This window comes from Erythrolamprus reginae, chromosome 7 (assembly GCF_031021105.1).
Source record: "Erythrolamprus reginae isolate rEryReg1 chromosome 7, rEryReg1.hap1, whole genome shotgun sequence".
NCBI lineage: Eukaryota > Metazoa > Chordata > Lepidosauria > Squamata > Dipsadidae > Erythrolamprus > Erythrolamprus reginae.
This window is the reverse complement of record NC_091956.1, coordinates 80,826,252-80,846,612: the sequence shown is the minus strand read 5'-3', so window position 1 is coordinate 80,846,612 and position 20,361 is coordinate 80,826,252. Positions and strand designations below refer to the sequence as shown.

The 20,361-nt window shown below is 40.4% G+C and overlaps 1 protein-coding gene across 1 annotated transcript in view; it reads right to left on the bottom strand.

Annotated features, from left to right (window-relative positions):
* STPG2 (sperm tail PG-rich repeat containing 2) overlaps positions 1–20,361 on the bottom strand; it is a 198,314-nt gene that overhangs the window by 121,447 nt on the left and 56,506 nt on the right. The window lies entirely within an intron of this gene.

Genomic DNA, 20,361 nt, shown 5'->3' with positions numbered 1-20,361 from the left:
CTCTCTCAAGTTTTCAGAAGAGTAAAACAGAGGGATAGGAGGGTTACCATTGTTCTGGTTTCTGATAGAAATTTAGCAATTATAAATAACTCTTATGAAATGCATTAATTCATGAATAAAGAAACTCCATTTATTTCTCTGCTCTTCTGGAATTCAAACACATTTCATACAGGCATTTATCCGTTGGTCCGTTATCTCCCTTAACTGCATTTCTCACATTCCTTCTCCTTCTCCACTTAACAAGATTTATTTTCCTAACAGCATGATTTCTAAAAACAGCAGCCCTGACTGTTAATCAACACAGAATACTTTTGCTTACTTGGGAGCGGCAAAAAACCCCTCCATTTTTCTCTTCGGCAACGTTGAAACTCCACCCTTCTTCCCCACTGACCCCCTGATGTGCCAAATACATCGCTACAGTATTTAACCCATTCTTCTCCTTAATATCTTCTTCCAGACACTTGTTCTCTACGTTTTTGGGCCCTTCTGAATTTAGGGTTAACCCAGCGAGCGTCTGATTCTCCCTCGCTAGATCCTGAACTCATAGCCCCATCCTGTGGCTGGCCTCCCACCTGTTCTACTACCTGTAACCCCAGGCCCCCCATTAATTCATAAACACTATCTGAATCCGAGTCCTCAATATCTTCATAGTCCTCCAACTGACCAGGAGTACGTACAACACCTATGAGCCTGGCAAGATTGATGTTAGCCTTACAAATTAGTCCAGACAAGAAGCACAGCCGATAATACAGATAAAGCTCTGTCTACATCAGCGATGGTGAACCTATGGCATGCATGCCACAGGTGGCACATGGAGCCATACCGAAGGGCACATGAGACATTTCCCTATGTCAGCTCCAGCGTGCATATGTGTGCTGGCCAGCTGATTTTCATCCTTGGGGGAGGCCCTTTCGCCCTCCAGAGGCTCCAGGGAAGCTTCTCTGAAGCCCCAGAGTGCAAAAAAACAGCCCAATGGGCAAACCAGAACTTAGGAAAAATGGACTTCTGGTTTGCCTGTTGTGCTGTTTTTCTCACTCCCGGAAGCTTCAGGGAAGCTTCCTGAAGTCCCGGAGTATGAAAAACGTCCCAACAGGCAAACCGGAAGTTCAGAAAAGTCCAGTTTGTCCGTTGTGCTGTTTTTCATACTCAGGAGGCTTCCTGAAGCTAAATGGGCAAACTGGAAGTTTGGACAAATGGATTTCTGGTTTGCTCGTTGTGCTGTTTTTTGCACTCCAGGGCTTCAAGAAGGGCTTCAGGAAGCTTCAGGAAGCAGAGAACATCACAATGGGCAAACTAGAAGTCTATTTGTCCAAACTTTCAGTTTATTCATTTGGCCATTTTGTTCACCATCCCAGGCTTCAGAGAGACTTGTGTGCATGGGCGGGGGCAGGGAAGTTTGTGCACATGCGCGTGGGGTTGCCTAAAACACGATCTAAGTATTGCCCACAAGATCATATGCTGCAACGTTCTACCTGTCAACGACTATTTCAGCTTCAATCGCAACAATACAAGAGCACGCAACAGATTCAAACTTAATATTAACTGCTCCAAACTTGACTGTAAAAAATATGACTTCAGCAACCGAATTGTCGAAGCGTGGAAGTCATTACCCGACTCAGTAGTGTCAACCCCTAACCCACAACATTTTTCCCTTAAACTATCCACGATTGACCTCTCCAGGTTCCTTAGAGGTCAGTAAGCAGCGTGCATAAGTGCACCAGTGTGCCTTCCGTCCCCTGTCCAATTGTCTCTCCTTATCTCATTTATCTTTTCTTCCTTTCAAATTTGTTCACCTATACTTTTATATCCTATCTTCTATTCTTTTCTTTACTTATATTATTACATATCTTTCTCTTCAATGTGTATTATGTATTGGACAAAATAAACAAACAAATAAACAAATAAATAAATAAATAAATGCATGGGGAGAACGGAATGGGTATTTTGGCATGCGAACCAAAAAAAGTTCACCATCTCCGGTCTATATTGTAGGGTTAAATTAACAGAATCTTGCAAATGTGAAAGTACCCCTTCCATTCACTAGAGAGAGTTATATTGTCACTCTCTATAAACTAGAAAGCAGATGATGACCTTTGAAGATTTAAATAATATGAATAGGTTTAGTAAAGTATTCTTACGTATTGGCCATAAAATCATGGATCTGGCAAGAGCTTTGTATTTCTAGCAAAAAGGCCTTAAATATAGTTAGGATTCACTTAGTGCTATGCTCATTTTTTTCTACGCTACAATGTTCAACTCTTATACAGTATTAGGAGTTTTAGAAAGCAGACAGATGATTATATATGGTTAATGCAAAATAATAATGTATTTCCTTATTCAGCACTTCTTAATTGAACAGTTCTCGCTTGATTCCAATTGAAGTGTTAATTTATTATCGAGGATGAACCTGTTTATCAGATTTAATCCTTTCTAATTAAATTAAAACATTTAGGCTTTCATCATTTCTAAACTCTTTCTGCTAAGTTCTATCAGTATATTAATCAACATCAGAGAAACATTACTATTAATAATGACAATAATAATAATTTTAAATTAACTACCATCTATCAAGGAACTGTAAATTTTTAAGTGCACCTAAACCTTCTACTAGAATATGCAAATGTATAATTTTGTTTTAAGTATGCAAAGAATCTCTTCACTGTTTTCTTTTTAAGGACTGGAATGTTTTTATTGTCATTGATTTGAAATTTTAAGGATCCCTTTTTATTTGTGGTGAGCACAGGAGAGTAAGAAAATAAGATGGAAGATGCTACAAAAAGCATAAGAAAGAAAGGATTCCCACTTATATATGTGTGAGCCCTGTACTTTGTTCTTTAAAACAGCTCCTTTTTTCAAGTTTTCATTAAAAAAAGATATCTGCTCCAACCAATTAACTGGTAATGTAACTCTTACAGTAGTCATATTGCAATTAACATTGTGTGGTGACAACAAGTAGGTTTATAACTGTTTAAATCATTGTCTCAATGTGTTCTAAGCACAGCAGAATGGTTAAAAATACAACCATCAATCATACAAGAAAAATCTTATAAAAAAGCAAAAGTAAAATTAAATATTTTATATCTATTGTAAAATGAACAGCTGCTTTTCATCTACCAGGTTATTGTCATGCCTGGAAAAATCAACCATGACGACAGCCACTAATCAGTTATGCATTTTACGGTCTTAAAAAGCTGAAGCTACATTGCTTATTCACTGCACCATATAACCTGCACAACAAGACAACGTATCTTGACTTAATTATGACTTCCTTAGAAAGTCATACCAGAAAGGCAGCAGGAAGAGGGAGAGATTCGGTGTGTTTTTTACCAAGAATTTTTATTAAGGCTTCATTACACAGCCCTTTTTTTCCTGAAAATATAAAAATTGCAAGACTATCTACATATACTGTATTTTATTGGCGGTAATGTTATTTTTTTTTTTAACGACAGTTTATTCCAATGATACTTTTCTTTCCTGGATGATCTCAAGAAACTAAAAACATATTCCTACTGTTGTGGTTCTTTCTGGCCCAGCTCCTGCCTCAAGGACTGTGGATGTGGGGGAGACATCCACATGCTGCAGGCCTGTTTTGCCCCTGGTGGAATCTGCTGATGAAGGCTCCTCTGACCAAGAAGACATGAGTGACAGGGAGGAGGAGAGTGTGCCAGACAACTCAGAAGGAGATCAATTATCTAGCTCCTCCTTGGATTCAGAACAAGAGTTAATGATGCAGCCACGCATGCGGAGAGCGATGCATAGGCAGCAACAACTGAGAGGTTATTATCAAAGAAAATGAGGCCACCTGGGGTTGGGTGGGGCTGTGGTCATTAATGAGGCTGCTATAAATATCAGCCTGTGGGTTTGGCCATTGTGGAGGATTATCTGGTTGTTGTGTTTCCTGACTGATTTGCTGACTTCGACCTTTGTGTGCTGATTTTCCCCCGCTTTGAAACTAAACCAGAGCAAAGTGTGTTTCACTTTGTGAAAGAAGAATGACTGTGAATTGCTTCACAGCTGCAAGCTAAGAATCTCAGAACTGATAAGGGACTTGTACAAATTACCAGTTTGTTTGGAGACGAGTGCTCTTTGCTATACCAAAAGAGGGCTTGGTTTATTTGGATTTCCGTTATAAAGAACATTGTTTTGAATTTTCAAACGTGTGTGTGTCTGAAATTTGTACCTGTGAATTTTCAGGAGGAGTCTGCCAGAGAGCCCGACAGAACACCTAAGAAGAAACTCTCTGCTTTTTCCATGTTTTTATTCCTGCCCAGCCTATACAAAGAATGGAGCCCCTCTGTTGAGTGTGTAAACAGAAGCAGATGTGGACTGAGATACTACTGACAATACCTCTACCCTTCAAAAGGACCTTGGCCATGTAGCTGAATGGTCTACCAACTGGCAACTTCAAATCTCTACCAACAAATGTTCCGTCCTACACATTGGTAAAAAGAATCCGAATACTAAATACATACTTGGTAAAACTGAACTAACAGCGGACCCTCACTCAGTCAAAGACCTCGGAGTACTCATTTCCTAGGTGCTAGAGCCCACTGTAACAACATTGCCAAAAAGGCTTTAAGAATTGTAAACCTAATCTTACGTTTCTTCTCTAGAAACACTGATTTATAAACCAGAGCATGCAAAACATTTGTCAGACCTATTCTAGAATATAGTCCACCTGTGTGGAATCCACACTGCATATCAGATATTAATACAATCGAAGGAGTCCAGAAATACTTCACAAGAAGAGTCCTTCACTCCTCCTCATGTAACAAATTACCCTACTCCTCCAGACTTCAAATACTACATCTAGAAAATTTACAACTACGTCGTCTCCGAACTGACTTAACTGTTATTCATAAAATCATACATCATAATGTACTCCCTGTCAGTGACTACTTCACCTTTAACAACAACAACACAAGAGCACGTAATAGATACAAATTGAATGTAAATCCTCCAAACTTGACTGCAGAAAATACAATTTCAGCAATAGAGTTTCTATTTTTAATGGCAGAGGTTACATATACCGTATATACTCGAGTATAAGCCGAGTTTTTCAGTCCAAAAAATGGGCTGAAAAACACAACCTCGGCTTATACTCGGGTCATTGACAAAGTCACCACAAGAGGGCGCCATTGCTTGAGCCAGAGCGAGGAGGCACGAACTTTTTCCCCCTCTCACTTGCCGTAGGAGCTGTGGGAGGGGCTGGTTCTTCCTCTTCCTGGCTCAAGCAAAGGAGCCAGCCATGTGCTCCAAGCGAGAGGGGGAAAAAGCAATGGAAAGCCGGTGAGGTCGTGTGTGTGTGTGTATGTGTGTGTGTGTGTGTGTATGCCCCCTCTCCCCCCCCACCGTGAAAAAAGCCAGCTACCCCTTGTTGAAACCCGGAGCCTTTTTTTTTTTACTCCCTGTGTGTATTTGTCAACAGGTTTACAGTAACTATTCCTTGCTCTCTCTGCATTGCCCTTAGTTGGATTAAAAAGGCCCGCTGCTGTCAGATTCTCCTCCCCCTCCTTTGAAAGGATTTAAACTGTTTAAAAAATGGTATTTTGTGGTAGTTGCTATCCTTGCTTGGATAGGAACTAATAAGGCAAGAGCTAGACAGGAATTCCTAAAGTGTGTTTGTGGATCTTTAAAAGTTGCCTTTTATAAAGTGGGTTTGAGATCAAGTTTGATTCTTAATAGGACCTGCATATTTAGGATACAAAACCACAAGAGCTGTCTGTGTTTTGCAAGTTTTGCTTGTCTCACTAGTCTGTCTGTCTGTCTGTCTATCTATCATCTATCTATATATCTATCTATCTATCTATCTATCATCTACCTACCTACCTACCTACCTACCTGGTTTTCTATGCTGATAACCTCACAGCAGCTAATGCTGAAGCTCTGTTTGGATATACAGATTTATTTATTTAATTAATTAATTAATTAATTAATTAACTGGATCTGTATGCTGCCCCTCTCCAAGGACTCAGGGTGGCTCACAGCATATATAAAAACAGAACAATAATGTAAATCCAATTAATGATGAGATGATGAGAAGGAATCCTGTTTTAAATTTACAGAGCTAGTTTACTGGTTTTCTTTAAAATAAATATTCTAAAACATGTAATCTTCTGATATTTCAATTAATGTAATTTTATTGGTTTCCATTTTTATAAGTTACCAGTAGCCACTGCATTTTCTAACCTCGGCTTATACTCGGGTCAATCAGTTTTCCCAGGTTTTTTTTGTGGCAAAACTGGTACCTCGGCTTATACTCGGGTCGGCTTATACTCGAGTATATACGGTAATCAAATTCTAAAATGTTTATATTTCTTCCAAAATTAAATATTTACATGAAAATATATTGCAATTTAGAACAAAATCCAGTGCACTATTATGGAATACACAATGAGAATGCTTCTCAAAATTAACGTGTAACAAACAGCTGCAATCTATTTGGTTTTCCAAAGGAAAAAAAGTGCTAAGGTATGAAGACATTTATTGGAAAGTTCATCTGTTGCAGAAATGTACAAAATATACTGGAAAAACATCAAAACAAGTGGGAAACAAGTAAGAAATTGCTTTGATAAGTGGGCTAACACAGCTTATTTTATGATCCTCGGAGAGGCATCCCTATTTTATTAGAAAAAAATGAAATTCTCTGCCATTTCCGTCAACAACTGGACTGGATAGATATTAGCTTTCACTATATTTGGTTGGTTTTCAGTGCTTACCCAGGTTCATCCAAGACAAGCAAATAAATAAGCAAAGGAAATGAGTTTGTACTCTCTTGTGGAGGAGACATTTAGATGGAATTCTGATCTTTTCAAAACAGCAATATATGAGGTTCTTAATAAATGTATTTTCTCTTTCAAAAGAGAAGAAATGAACCCACTTCAAAATGCCACTATAAATTACAGTATAATATTCATTATTTCCTATATACGTGGCGTTAGAAGTCATTCATCTTCCTCTAATCAGGGGCTAATTCTTAAATGCATTTTGTTACGTTTCGTTTCCTTTCTCCTATGATCCATAAAGGAATAAAAAAGTGAATACCGTTTTTTGGAACAAATAAGCCTGTAGTCAGTAGTTCTCAAAATACCCCTCTATCCTGGTAAATCTTCTAAGTAAGTTTAGTAGAACAGAATTGCAAAACAGACTTCAGACTTCCTTTGCTGAAGCTTTTTAACATTGTGACCAGAACTCTACAGATGTATTCATTAAGTATTTCTCTATATCTAGGATATTAAACTTTTTTTCCTGCCTAAAAAATCTGTGGGGCCACTATAAATGCCACTTCACGGGTTTTATTTAGTTATTATTTATTTATTAATCAGATTTGTATGCCGCCCTCTCCGCAGACTCGGGGCGGCTCACAGCAATAATAATACTATACAATGTAAACAAATCTAATATTTAAGTTAATTTAAAACCCCAATTTAGAAACCAATCATACATACTAGCATACCATGCATAGATTTTATAAGCCTAGGGGGAGGGAAAAGTATCAATTCCCCCATGCCTGACGACAGAGGTGGGTTTTAAGGAGCTTACGAAAGGCTAGGAGGGTGGGGGCAACTCTGATATCTGGAGGGAGTTGGTTCCAAAGGGCCGGGGCCACCACAGAGAAGGCTCTTCCCCTGGGTCCCGCCAAACGACATTGATTAGTTGACGGGACCCGGAGAAGGCCAACTCTGTGGGACCTAACCGGTCGCTGGGATTCGTGCGGCAGAAGGCGGTCCCAGAGATATTCTGGTCCGGTGCCATGAAGGGCTTTATAGGTGATAACCAACACTTTGAATTGTGACCGGAAACTGATCGGCAACCAATGCAGACTGCGGAGTGTTGGTGTGACATGGGCATATTTAGGAACGCCCATGATAGCTCTCGCAGCTACATTCTGCACGATCTGAAGTTTCCGAACACTTTTTAAAGGTAGCCCCGAAAAATCAGGCACAAGATCTGCTTGCACACAGTTTATTTATTTATTTATTTATTTATTTTATTTATTTATTAGATTTGTATGCCGCCCCTCTCCGAAGACTCGGGGCGGCTAACAACAATGAAAAGACAATGTAAACAAATCTAATATTAAAAATGATCTAAAAAACCCCAATTTAAAGAACCACTCATACATACAAGCATACCATGTATAAATTCTATAAGCCTAGGGGGAAGGGAAAATTTCAATTCCCCCATGCCTGACGACAGAGGTGGGTTTTAAGGAGCTTGCGAAAGGCAAGGAGGGTGGGGGCAACTCTGATATCTGGGGGGAGCTGGTTCCAGAGGGTCGGGACCGCCACAGAGAAGGCTCTTCTCCTGGGTCCCGCCAAACGACATTGCTTAGTCGATGTTTGTCTCCCAATCAAGAAAAATCCTAAAATGATACTACCAATTTATGAGATTTAGGAAACTAATTTATGACATTCAGTGAGGTACTGATATTCAAGGGAACCTTCAGATTTAATTATTGCCTAAACATGTTAGGGCAATAAATCTTCACTAGGGAAGAAATTAAATATTGTTCTGATTTTCCTAACTGTATCTCTTCCAGTAAAGAAAATAAATCCATGAAGATACCTCTTAGAATATAATTATAGCAGACATAGTATTCTATCTTAGCCATCCCTTCCAGACAAAATAACAATATTAAATGATTGCAGTTTTTGTCAAATTAATATCTTCCCTTATTATTTTAAAGTACTAAAATCCCAAGCAACTCACTTTAAAAAAAAAAAAAAAGTTTCAACTGGATAAACAAAGCATGCATATTGATTGATTGATTGATTGATTGATTGATTGATTGATTTGATTTGATTTGTATGCCGCCCCTCTCCGGAGACTCGGGGCGGCTAACAGCGACAATAAAACAGTGTACAATAGTAATTTGGTATTAGAAATGATTAAAAATCCATTAATATAAAAAACCAAACATACATACATACATACCATGCATAGAATTGTAAAGGCCTAGGGGGAAAGAGGATCTCAATTCTGCATACCCAGATGCTAAATCTTTGTAAATATCTCCTTTTGGAATAACAAAATAATACTGTGCATGAAATGTTGGGATTATCTAAACAATTAACATTTGATGGTATTTCACACTGCCAAAAAAGTTTGGTTTATGCCGCCCCTCTCCGAAGACTCAGGGCGGCTCACAACAGTAATAAAAACAGTATAACAATGGAACAAATCTAACAATAAAAATTATATAAAAAACCCCAACAGTTAAAAACCATACAGCACATGTCTCACTCCTCCGCTGACAAACAGCAGCCCCCCTCCTTCTAGCACTAAACACTGTTTTTCAGTTCTATACAGCACTGTCCAAAAGCACAGAGAACTGTCACTGTGAATTTTCCCTTCATAGCTACAAACGGTGCCCAAAGACACTATCACACCGACGGCCTCGCATTTGAATAGCAATGTTCTATTCCTAGGCTTGCATGACTGAGCTTGGTGGGAGCAGCTGCAGGAAAAAGAACCCTCTCGTGAAATATCTGAAAATTAGTTTTTATCAAGAGCCAACAATTTATCAAAAAGCAAGGCAGAAACGGTAAAAGCTGTCAGGTGACGACTCCTTGGGATACATAATAGCGGCCTCTGCAGAACCATTCATCGTTGCCTACAGCTAAACTTCTTAGTATTGAGAGCATTTAATGACATCTGACTGTTTTGATTTATGTGGCCCGAAATCTGGAACAAACGGGGATTTCCCCCGATGCCAGTCAATGCTCCTTAAATCAGTCGTCAGAGGTCGGTGCAACACATCCGTCATTATAAGCAACTATGGGAACAATTGCTTATTAATGGACGAGTTAGCATTTATTTCACCCAAAGGATATTCCTATTGAATGTAATACTCTAAGGTGCGCGATGTAGTTCTGTCTACCACAGGGGGAAAGGAAAATACATGATGAACTAGAAATAAAGACTGATACGGCCGCCATCAATATTTATCTGAGCAACTTCTCCTGCATTTTATTTATTATTTATTTATTTATTTATTTATTTATTTATTTATTTATTTATTTATTATTTAGATTTGTATGCCGCCCCTCTCCGCGAACTCGGGGTGGCTCACAACAAAAAATATAAACAATCGTACAATCCAAATAAATTCAATAAATTTAAGTATTTAAAATAGTTTTAAAAAGAACCCCACTATATTAACAAGCACACACACAAACATACCATACATAAATTGTACGTGGCCGGGGGAGGTGTTTCAGTTCCCCCATGCCTGACGACAAAGGTGGGTTTTGAGAGCTTTACGGAAGGCAGGGAGAGTAGGGGCAGTTCTAATCTCCGGGGGGAGTTGGTTCCAGAGGGCCGGGGCCGCCACAGAGAAGGCTCTTCCCCTGGGGCCCGCCAACCAACATTGTTTAGTTGACGGGACCCGGAGAAGGCCCACTCTGTGGGACCTAATCGGTCGCTGGGATTTGTGCGGCAGAAGGCGGTCTCGGAGATATTCTGGTCCGATGCCATGAAGGGCTTTAAAGGTCATAACCAACACTTTGAATTGTGACCGGAAATTGATCGGCAGCCAATGCAGACTGCGGAGTGATGGTGAAACATGGGCATACCTAGGTAAGCCCATGACTGCTCTCGCAGCTGCATTCTGCACGATCTGAAGTTTTAATACACAAGGGCTGGTTTGAGGAGGCCTGGGGAGATGGAAGCAATGGCACGCAATGGATGGGTCTGCATAATGTGCGTAGGAAGGCCAAAACTGAAGGTGCAAATGAGGCAAGAGGTCACACATCATCTAAAGCAGTGTTTTTCAACCAGTGTGCCATGGCACACTAGTGTGCCGCGAAACATGGTCAGGTGTGCCGCGAAGAAGGAAGCTCAGGTTCCAGTCTCGCAACTTTTTGCTGAGAGAGAGAGAGAGAGAGTGAGTGAGAGAGAGAGAGAAAGCAAGAGAGAGAGAAAGAGAGTGAGAAAGAGAGAGAAAGAGACAGAGAGAAAGAAAGAAAGAAAGAGAGAGAGAGAAAAGGAGAGGAAGGGAGAGAGAAATGAGCAAAAAGGGGAGGAAAAAGGAGAAATGAGAAAATGATTGAGACAGAGAATGAGAGGAAAGAGAAACAAAAGAGAGAGAAGTGACTCTTGATTTAAAGCATATGATAAAAAGCACCCAAAGAATAAGAGACAAAAAAAACCCCCAGCCCTCACCTGTTTTTGGAAATGGTTTAAGAGTGTGTATACACACACAAGGGTGGGAAGGAGATGGATGGAAAAAGAGAGGAGAGTGTCTTAGGGTGTCATTTTGGTTGGTGGTGTGCCCCAGGATTTTAAAATGTAAAAAATGTGCCGCGGCTCAAAAAAGGTTGAAAATCACTGATCTAAAGGGTCACTTAGAGGGGAGAGAAGTTTTCTTCTCAGAGGTTTCTCTTCTGAAAAATTAGTTTCCAGTACTAGTGGTTTTATCTTTTATAACAATATATGAGTGTTGTGGTTAGCTCTGGCCCAGCTCCTGCCCCAAGCAATGTGGAGGTGGATGTGGTGGAGACATCCACGTGCCGCAGGCCTGTTTTGCTCCCAGTAGAATCTGCCGACGAAGTCTCCTCTGACCAAGGAAGCGTGAGTGACAGGGAAGAGGGGAGTTTGGCAGACAGCCCAGGAGGAGATCAGTCATCTGTATCATCCCTGGATTCTGAACAAGAATTAATGACACATCCACGCATGCGTAGAGTGATGCATAGGAGAGAACAACTGAAGGATTATTACAAGAGAAAATGAGGCCACCTGTGGTTGGTTGGGGCTGCTGTAATTAGTGCTACAGATAAAAGTGCAGCCTGGTGTTTTAGCCTCATGGCAGTTTATCTGATTCATTGTTTCGTCAAGATCGTGGTTTCTGCTCTTCAGGATTGTGTGTGTGGACTCTCTGGACTTTAGAATTGGACTCAATTTCCCAGTTATTGGGTGAGCAATTGGACTGCATTTAACCTGTGCCTTGTGTGTGCCAGAAAATCCCTTTGGCATTTAAAAAGGGAGCTGTTTCTGTTTTTCTGTTTATAAAAACTTTTGGGTTTTCCTTTTATCGTGTGGTGTGTGTCTTCCTGGACTAATTACCCTGTAATTACGGGTGGTTGAGACACCCCGGCAGAACAATGAGGATCACTGGTTCCTCACTGCTATTAACAATTTATTCCTGACAGCTCAAACAAGCCAATCCTCTAAACGCTGTGAAAAAGTGGGAACGTATTCTCACAAGCTGTTTTAGGCTACAAGAAAAACTTAAGGACTACATGTAATCCATAGGTTAGCCATCAATGATCTCTGGAATCCTACAACGTTGACATTTTTATATCCATGGTTCTCTCTGGGAGTAGTATAAATGAGAATCTTCCTCAATATTAATCCTACAACAAATATCTTCTGAATTGAGTTCATCTGAATCTTCAAAACAATAGTGTGAGATTTGCTGGACTGGACTCCATAGTCTTAGTTCAATACCTCAGTCACTACTTTAAATTGGTCCTCTGTTGTGAAGATTACAAAAACCAGAGTTCTTATTGCTTTTTAGTTTACTTTCTATCATAATATTCACTGTGAAGCACTAATAATGCCTATTATAATGTTTAGAGTTGTAAGGCAGAAAACTGTATTTGCAACATCAGTAGGGATTTAAAGATAAAGGGTTTTTTTTAATAAAAAAACAAACAAACCTCTAATGATTTCACAAAACTCCACCTGAACTATGCTGCAGAATTTCAAGAAAAGTTAAAATAATAAACTTTGCAAAATAATTTTGGTGGGAAATTGAAGAAGGGGCGAGTACAAGTGCACTCGAGTGCCTTCCGTCCCCTGTCCTATTGCTCTCCTATATCTCCTATACCTTCCTTCTATTCCTATATCTCCTCTTCTATTCTTTCATTGATATGTTCTATTACTATACCTTCTTTTCTATTATTTCTTAGATATATTTTACTATGAGTATCTCCTCTATAACCTTCATCATGTATTTTACTACGTGTATATAGATATATACCACTAAAACCCTCATTGTGTATTGGACAAAAAAAATAAAATAAAATAAAATAAAGTAAAATAAAATAAAATAAAATAAAATAAAAAATAAACAATCAGTTCATTTCTAAATACTTTGGAATTCAAAGTAATCTATACAGCAGGAGTTCTCAACCTGAGGGCCGGGGCCCTTTTGGGGGTCGAACGACCATTTCACAGGGGTCGCCTAAGACCGTGGGAAAATACAAATTTCCAATGGTGTTAGCAACTAAAGCTTCTATTCTGACGCCATATTTTTACAATCCAATCAATCAGGCGTTTACAGTTGGTGTGTCCCTCTGACCTTCCTGCCAATCAGCTTGGCGCTAGGCTTATGGTTGGGGGTCACACAAAATGAGGAACTCTATTAAGGGGTCACGGCACTAGAAAGGTTGAGAACCACTGCTATACAGAGAGATCCAGTCGTTTTTGGTATCTGTATCCATGGCATCCAATCTCCCTTTATATTATAGTTCTTTTGCTGCATTGGTATATCACTCAATGGGCCCTCTGTTCTCTCAAATGGTTTTTCAGAGGTGATGTAAAGACTGAGTCTGACAAAGCGATCCTTGGGTTCCAGAGAGCCTTTACATAAATATAGATCAGCTGCCTCCCAAGAAATCAAGGGAACTCTCCGGCATCCATAAAGTCAAAACGTCAAATCCTTTGATGCGTACAGGGTTTCATTCTTGTCTTCAATAAAGATTCTATCCTAGTTGAGTCATGTCTAAGAGCCTTCTGACAAGCTAGATCATTTGTGGAATAAGAGGTTAAATCTTTGAGAGCTAAAATTTAGTGTGAAGTCTGAGAGGCACAAAAAGTAACATCAAAATAATAATAATCGATTAGGTCCCATAGAGTTGGCTTTCTCCTGGTCCCGTCAACTAAACAATGTCATTTGGCGGGCCCCAGGGGAAGAGCCTTCTCTGTGGCGCCCCGGCCCTCTGGAACCAACTCCCCCCGGAGATTAGAACTGCCCCCACCCTCCTGGCCTTTTGTAAGCTCCTTAAAACCCACCTCTTTCATCAGGCATGGGGGAACTGAGATAACTTCCCCAGGCCTATACTGTTTATGTATGGTATGTTGTGTGTATGTTTTCTTAAATTATGGGGTTTTAGTTTTAATTATTAGATTTGCATTGTACATTGGTGTTTTTTCTATTACTGTCGTGAGCCGCCCCGAGTCTACGGAGAGGGGCGGCATACAAATTTAATTAATTAATTAATTAATTAATTAATTAAGAAAGAAAGAAAGAAAGAAAGAAAGAAAGAAAGAAAGATAATAATAATAATAATAATAATAATAATAATAATAATAATAATTTATTAGATTTGTATGCCACCCCTCTCTGAAGACTCGAGGCGGAATAAAAACACATGCGATAATCTTACATTCCGTCCATGTCAATATATATTTGTGTGATTTATTAAGCAACATAACTTTTTTGATATTAATTATAATAACGAACAGTATTGGAGAAGTAAAAGCAAACAGCAAAAACTATTTCATTGCGGAAGACGTCCAGCTTAAAATGCCACCTATACAGTATCCAAGGAGATCAATAAATTATGACATGATGTAGAGCTATGCTATTCTCATGCTCATCAAGGGGATTTTAGAACGGTCTGCTCTGATTAATACAATTTCACAGTAAATTGAAAATCAGTTCAATACTCCTTGCTTAGATGGTCTCTGAAACATTTGCACTGCTGTTAGAGGAAGTAAGGAAGAGAGTTCAAAAATTCTTATTTACCAATGTCATTTCCTAGGCAATTGAAATTGCCCACAAGATCATATGCTGCAACGTCCGGCCTGTTGGCGACTACTTCAGCTTCAGCCACAACAACACAAGAGCACACAACAGATTTAAACTTAATATTAACCGCTCCAAACTTGACTGTAAAAAATATGACTTCAGTAACAGAGTTGTCGAAGCGTGGAACTCATTACCGGACTCCGTAGTGTCATCCCCAAACCCCCAACACTTTACCCTTAGATTATCTACGGTTGACCTATCCAGATTCCTAAGAGGTCAGTAAGGGGCGAGTACAAGTGCACTAGAGTGCCTTCCATCCCCTGTCCTATTGCTCTCCTATATCTCCTACACCTTTCTTCTATTCCTATATATACACCAAGACAACTAGACACAAGAACAGTTTTTTCCCGAACGCCATCACTCTACTAAACAAATAATTCCCTCAAAACTGTCAGACTTTCTACTAAATCTGCACTTCTATTCTACTAGTTTTTCTCATCATTCCTATCACCCATTTCCTCCCATGTTGACTGTATGACTGTAACTTGTTGCGTATATCCTAAGATTTTTATTAATATTGCTTCTTCATTGCTTATTTGACCCCTATGACAATCATTAAGTGTTGTATCACATGATTCTTGACAAATGTATATTTTATTTTATGTACGTTGAGAGCATATGCACCAAGACAAATTCCTTGTGTGTCCAATCACACTTGGCCAATAAAAAATCTATTCTATTCTATTCTATTCTTCTTCTATTCTTTCATTGATATGTTCTATTACTATATCTTCTTTTCTATTCTTTCTTAGATATATTTTACTATGAGTGTCTCCTCTATAAACGTCATCATGTATTTTACTATGTGTATATAGATATATACCCACTAAAACCCTCATTGTGTATTGGACAAAATAAATAAAATAAATTGAAAATAAATAAATAAAAATAAAATTAAAAATTAAAAGATTACATCTTTGGGAATTGGAGAACAAAGTGGCTAAAAGACCTGTCAGTTTGGGAGATATACGAAAGATGGAGAGCCCTTCATACTAGTTTAATAGAGGCTATATTAATCACTCATGCCACAGACCATACAAAAATGGCAGAAAAATCCAATAGAAGCTGTCAGAATATCCCGCTGGTTTTCATTAAATTTGTTGAAAGGGACTCAGCATGGAATTATTAAATGACTTCCAATGGCAAATGACTAAAATGCTTCATCTATTTATAGAGATCATACTCAATCATTAGGTTTTTCAAATAATGACATTAAGAGCCTTGTCAGCATTTCTAAGCGTTCTTTAATAGAAAACAGACTGTATATAATTCAGACTAGTCAATAACAATGCACAAAAAATATTAAGTGGTCATACTTTGCACACCTAATTCTGGATATCATAGTTAATTGTACTCCAATGTGGGAACAAGATTCCGTGCTGATAGGAAAGCTAACCAACAATCATCTTTCTTACTATTTAGCAGGGCAGGGCTTGCTGACGGCAGAGGTGGGTTTTAAGAAGTTTACGAAAGGCAAGGAGGGTGGGGTCAGTTCTAATCTCCAGGGGGAGCTGGTTCCAGAGGGTCGGGGCCACCACAGAGAAGGCTCTTCCCCTGGGACCCGCCAACAGAGTTGGCCTTCTCCGGGTCCCATCGACTAAACAATGTTGTTTGACGGGCCCCAGGGAAAGAGCCTTCTCTGTGGCGGCCCCAGCCCTCTGGAACCAACTCCCCCCGGAGATTAGAACTGCGCCCACCCTCCCTGTCTTTCGTAAACTACTCAAGATTAGATTAGATTAGATTTATTGGATTTATATGCCGCCCCTCTCCGCAAACGCGGGGTGGCTCACAACAATAGTAAAAACAGTACATAATAACAAATCCAATGCCCACCAATCTAATTACAATTTAACTTAGGAAATTCATAAAACAATATATATAAAAAACAGGCACACAATCAATCAAACGGCAAAACAACATGGGCAAGGGGGAGATGTTTTAGTTCCCCCATGCCTGATGACAGAGGTGGGTCTTAAGGAGTTTACGAAAGCCAGGGAGGGTGGGGGCAATCCTAATCTCCGGGGGGAGCTGGTTCCAGAGGGTTGGAGCCCCCACAGAGAAGGCTCTTCCCCTCGGTCCCGCCAAACGACATTGTTTAGTTGATGGGACCCGGAGAAGGCCCACTCTGTGGGACCTAACCGGTCGCTGGGATTCGTGCGGCAGAAGGTGGTCCCTGAGATAATCTGGTCCGGTGCCATGAAGGGCTTTATAGGTCATAACCAACACTTTGAATTGTGACCGGAAACTGATCGGCAACCAATGCAGACTGCGGAGTGTTGGTGTAACATGGGCATATTTAGGGAAGCCCGTGATTGCTCTCGCAGCTGCATTCTGCACGATCTGAAGTTTCCGAACACTTTTCAAAGGTAGCCCCATGTAGAGAGCATTACAGTAGTCGAGCCTCGAGGTGATGAGGGCATGAGTGACTGTGAGCAGTGAGTCCCGGTCCAGATAGGGCCGCAACTGGTGCACCAGGCCAACCTGGGCAAACGCCCCCCTCGCCACAGCTGAAAGATGCTTTAACAACTATACCAAACTGACTCTACATAAACAAATCCACATTTACTTCTGATAAACCATATACTAGGCTCATAATATACATTATGAGTTTCAACCTCACAGAAACATTATCACATGAATCATTACCACTGCACTGCTATTGTCTTTTACACTTTTGTGCTAATAAAAACATTGCATCCTCATCAAAAAAGCACAACAAAGAATGTTCTTTCTGCGCCAGCTCAGGAAGCTCAAACTGCCCAAGGAGCTGCTGATACAGTTCTACAGAGGAATCATTGAGTCTGTCATCTGCACCTCTATAACTGTCTGGTTTGGTGCTGCAACCCAACAGGACTGACACAGGAGAATCAGAACTGCAGAAAAAACAATTGCTGCCAACCTGCCTTCCATTGAGGACCTGTATACTGCACGAGTCAAAAAGAGGGCGGGGAAAATATTTACTGACCCCTTGCATCCTGGACACAAATTGTTTCAACTCCTACCCTCAAAACGTCGCTACAGAGCACTGCACACCAAGACAACTAGACACAAGAACAGTTTTTTTCCGAACGGCATCACTCTACTAAACAAATAATTCCCTCAACACTGTCAGACTTTCTACTAAATCTGCACTTCTATTCTACTAATTTTTCTCATCATTCCTATCACCCATTTCCTCCCATGTTGACTGTATGACTGTAACTTGTTGCTTATATCCTAAGATTTTTATTAATATTGCTTCTTCATTGCTTATTTGATCCCTATGACAATCATTAAGTGTTGTACCACATGATTCTTGACAAATGTATATTTTATTTTATGTACGCTGAGAGCATATGCACCAAGACAAATTCCTTGTGTGTCCAATCACACTTGGCCAATAAAAATTCTATTCTATTCTATTCTACTTAGATCATTGTTCATTTCCCCAACTTCTGGGCAAACCGTAAAGTAAGTAGGAAAGGTGCTGTGTTACTTAGTTCTCAGTGCACATATATTAAGCAACTAAATGCTTTTTTAAAATGCCCTAGAAAACAATCTACTAATATCTCACTAATAGAAGCTGTTTCAATAATCTGGTCCTTTTCTGCAGTCAATAAATCCATTACAAATTACATACCACATGGCTACTATCTCATATTTATAAGCAGACCTGCTTGGTCTACTGAATACTTCCGAAATCTGACTTCACGTTTTTAAAGAGTAATGAACATTATGCATTAATTCCAAATGAATGCAGGATTTCTTTTCACATTAAAAAGCATCTTCAACATTTTATGAATCAAAGCAATCACAAGTCTTGCATTTAAATGTGTGTAAATGGCAATTAATAGCTGCCAACTGCTGGGTTTGAATTGATTAGTGTGTCTCATTTTGCCGCAGTCTCAAATTCGTTTATATAAGTGCATAAGTTTTACAAAAATAAATTGACTTTCCAAATAGCAAGATGCACCGAGCTTAAGCAGCTGGTTGCTAGAGGCACATGTCAATTCCTGGGTGTAAATGTTGCTGAATTTTTTTGCATAAAGATCAAAATGGATGATTCCTGTTTTCATATTGACATTTAAATCAAAAGTTGAAACATTCTTAAAGGGAACGACACATAAAACTGTTACACTTTCAGAAATAATTGAAAGTGAATGAAATTAAACTAAGTCATAAAAAAGTGAACTACCTTCATCCAATCAGGTTACAGGTGAGTATACTGGAACTTTCAAAGTACTCTTTAGTGTTTATTTTTTGTTTTGTTAAACTTGGCAAGTTGATATTTACAACCACAGTGATCCCTCGATTAGCACGGTCTCGATTAGTGCGAAACGCTACAACACGGTTTTTCAAAAAATATTAATTAAAAAATACTCCACGGTTTTTTTGCTATACCACGGTTTTTCCCACCCGATGACGTCATACGTCATCACCAAGAGTCACTTCTCTGTCTCTTTCTCTTTCTTTCCTGTCATTCTCTGCTTCAATCATTTTCTTATTTCTCTTTTTTTCTCCACTTTTTTCTATCATTTCTCTCTCTCTTTCTCTCCCTGTTGCCGGCGTGGTATATGAGAGAGAAAGAGAGAGGTAGAGGTCGGGCGCATTACTGGGAGGTGGAGGCGGCGTGGGGACGCTGGGTGCCGGGGACACCGAGGAGGGGGTGGACGTGGCCTCTCAGCTGCAGAGCCGAACAAGGGCGGAGGCAACGGCGGAGTCCGGCGCTGGGGCCATGCGGGGCCGCTCATCCAGGGGGGCGTGGACTGGCAAGTCGCCCTCCTTTCTCTCTCTTTCTCTCTCTTATACCACACCGGTAACAAGGAGAGAAAGAGAGAGAGCGGAGGGCACCTTGCCGGTCCATGCCCCCCTAGATGAGCGGCTCCGCATGGCCCCAGCGCCGCCCAGGCAAAGGGGAAACCCCAAGATCGCTTGCCGCTTGCCGCTTGCCGTATTGCAGTGAAGGAGGCGAAGCAAGGCTCCAAGCTGCAATACGGCAAACGGCAAGCAGCAAGCGATCTTGGGGTTTCCCCTTTGCCTGGGCGGCGGGAAGACCAAGGGAAGGTTCCTTCAGCCGCTCAACACCTGATCCGCTCCGCAGCGCGGCAGCAGCGAGGAGCCGAAGATGGGGTTTCCCCTTTGCCTGGGCAACGGGGAAACCCCATCTTCGGCTCCTCGCTGCTTCCGCGCTGCGGAGCAGATCAGCTGTTGGGCGGCCGAAGGAACCTTCCTTTGGTCTTCCCCGCCGCCCACACGCAAACTCCACCATCTGCGCATGTGCGGCCATGAAAAAATGGCGCGCATGCGCAGATGGTGTTTTTTACTTCCGCACCACTATAACGCGGAAATCGATTCGCGCGGGAGGTCTTGGAACGTAACCCCCACGCTAATCGAGGGATCACTGTAATGAGTTTTGCAGTTGTCTCTTAACTATCACCAAGGCGTATTTTAAAAAGAGGGTCCTAATACATATATATCATATGAGCAGGTGTGGCGCAGCAGGTAGAGTGCTGTACTGCAGGCCACTGAAGCTGACTATAGATCTGAAGGTCAGTGGTTCAGAT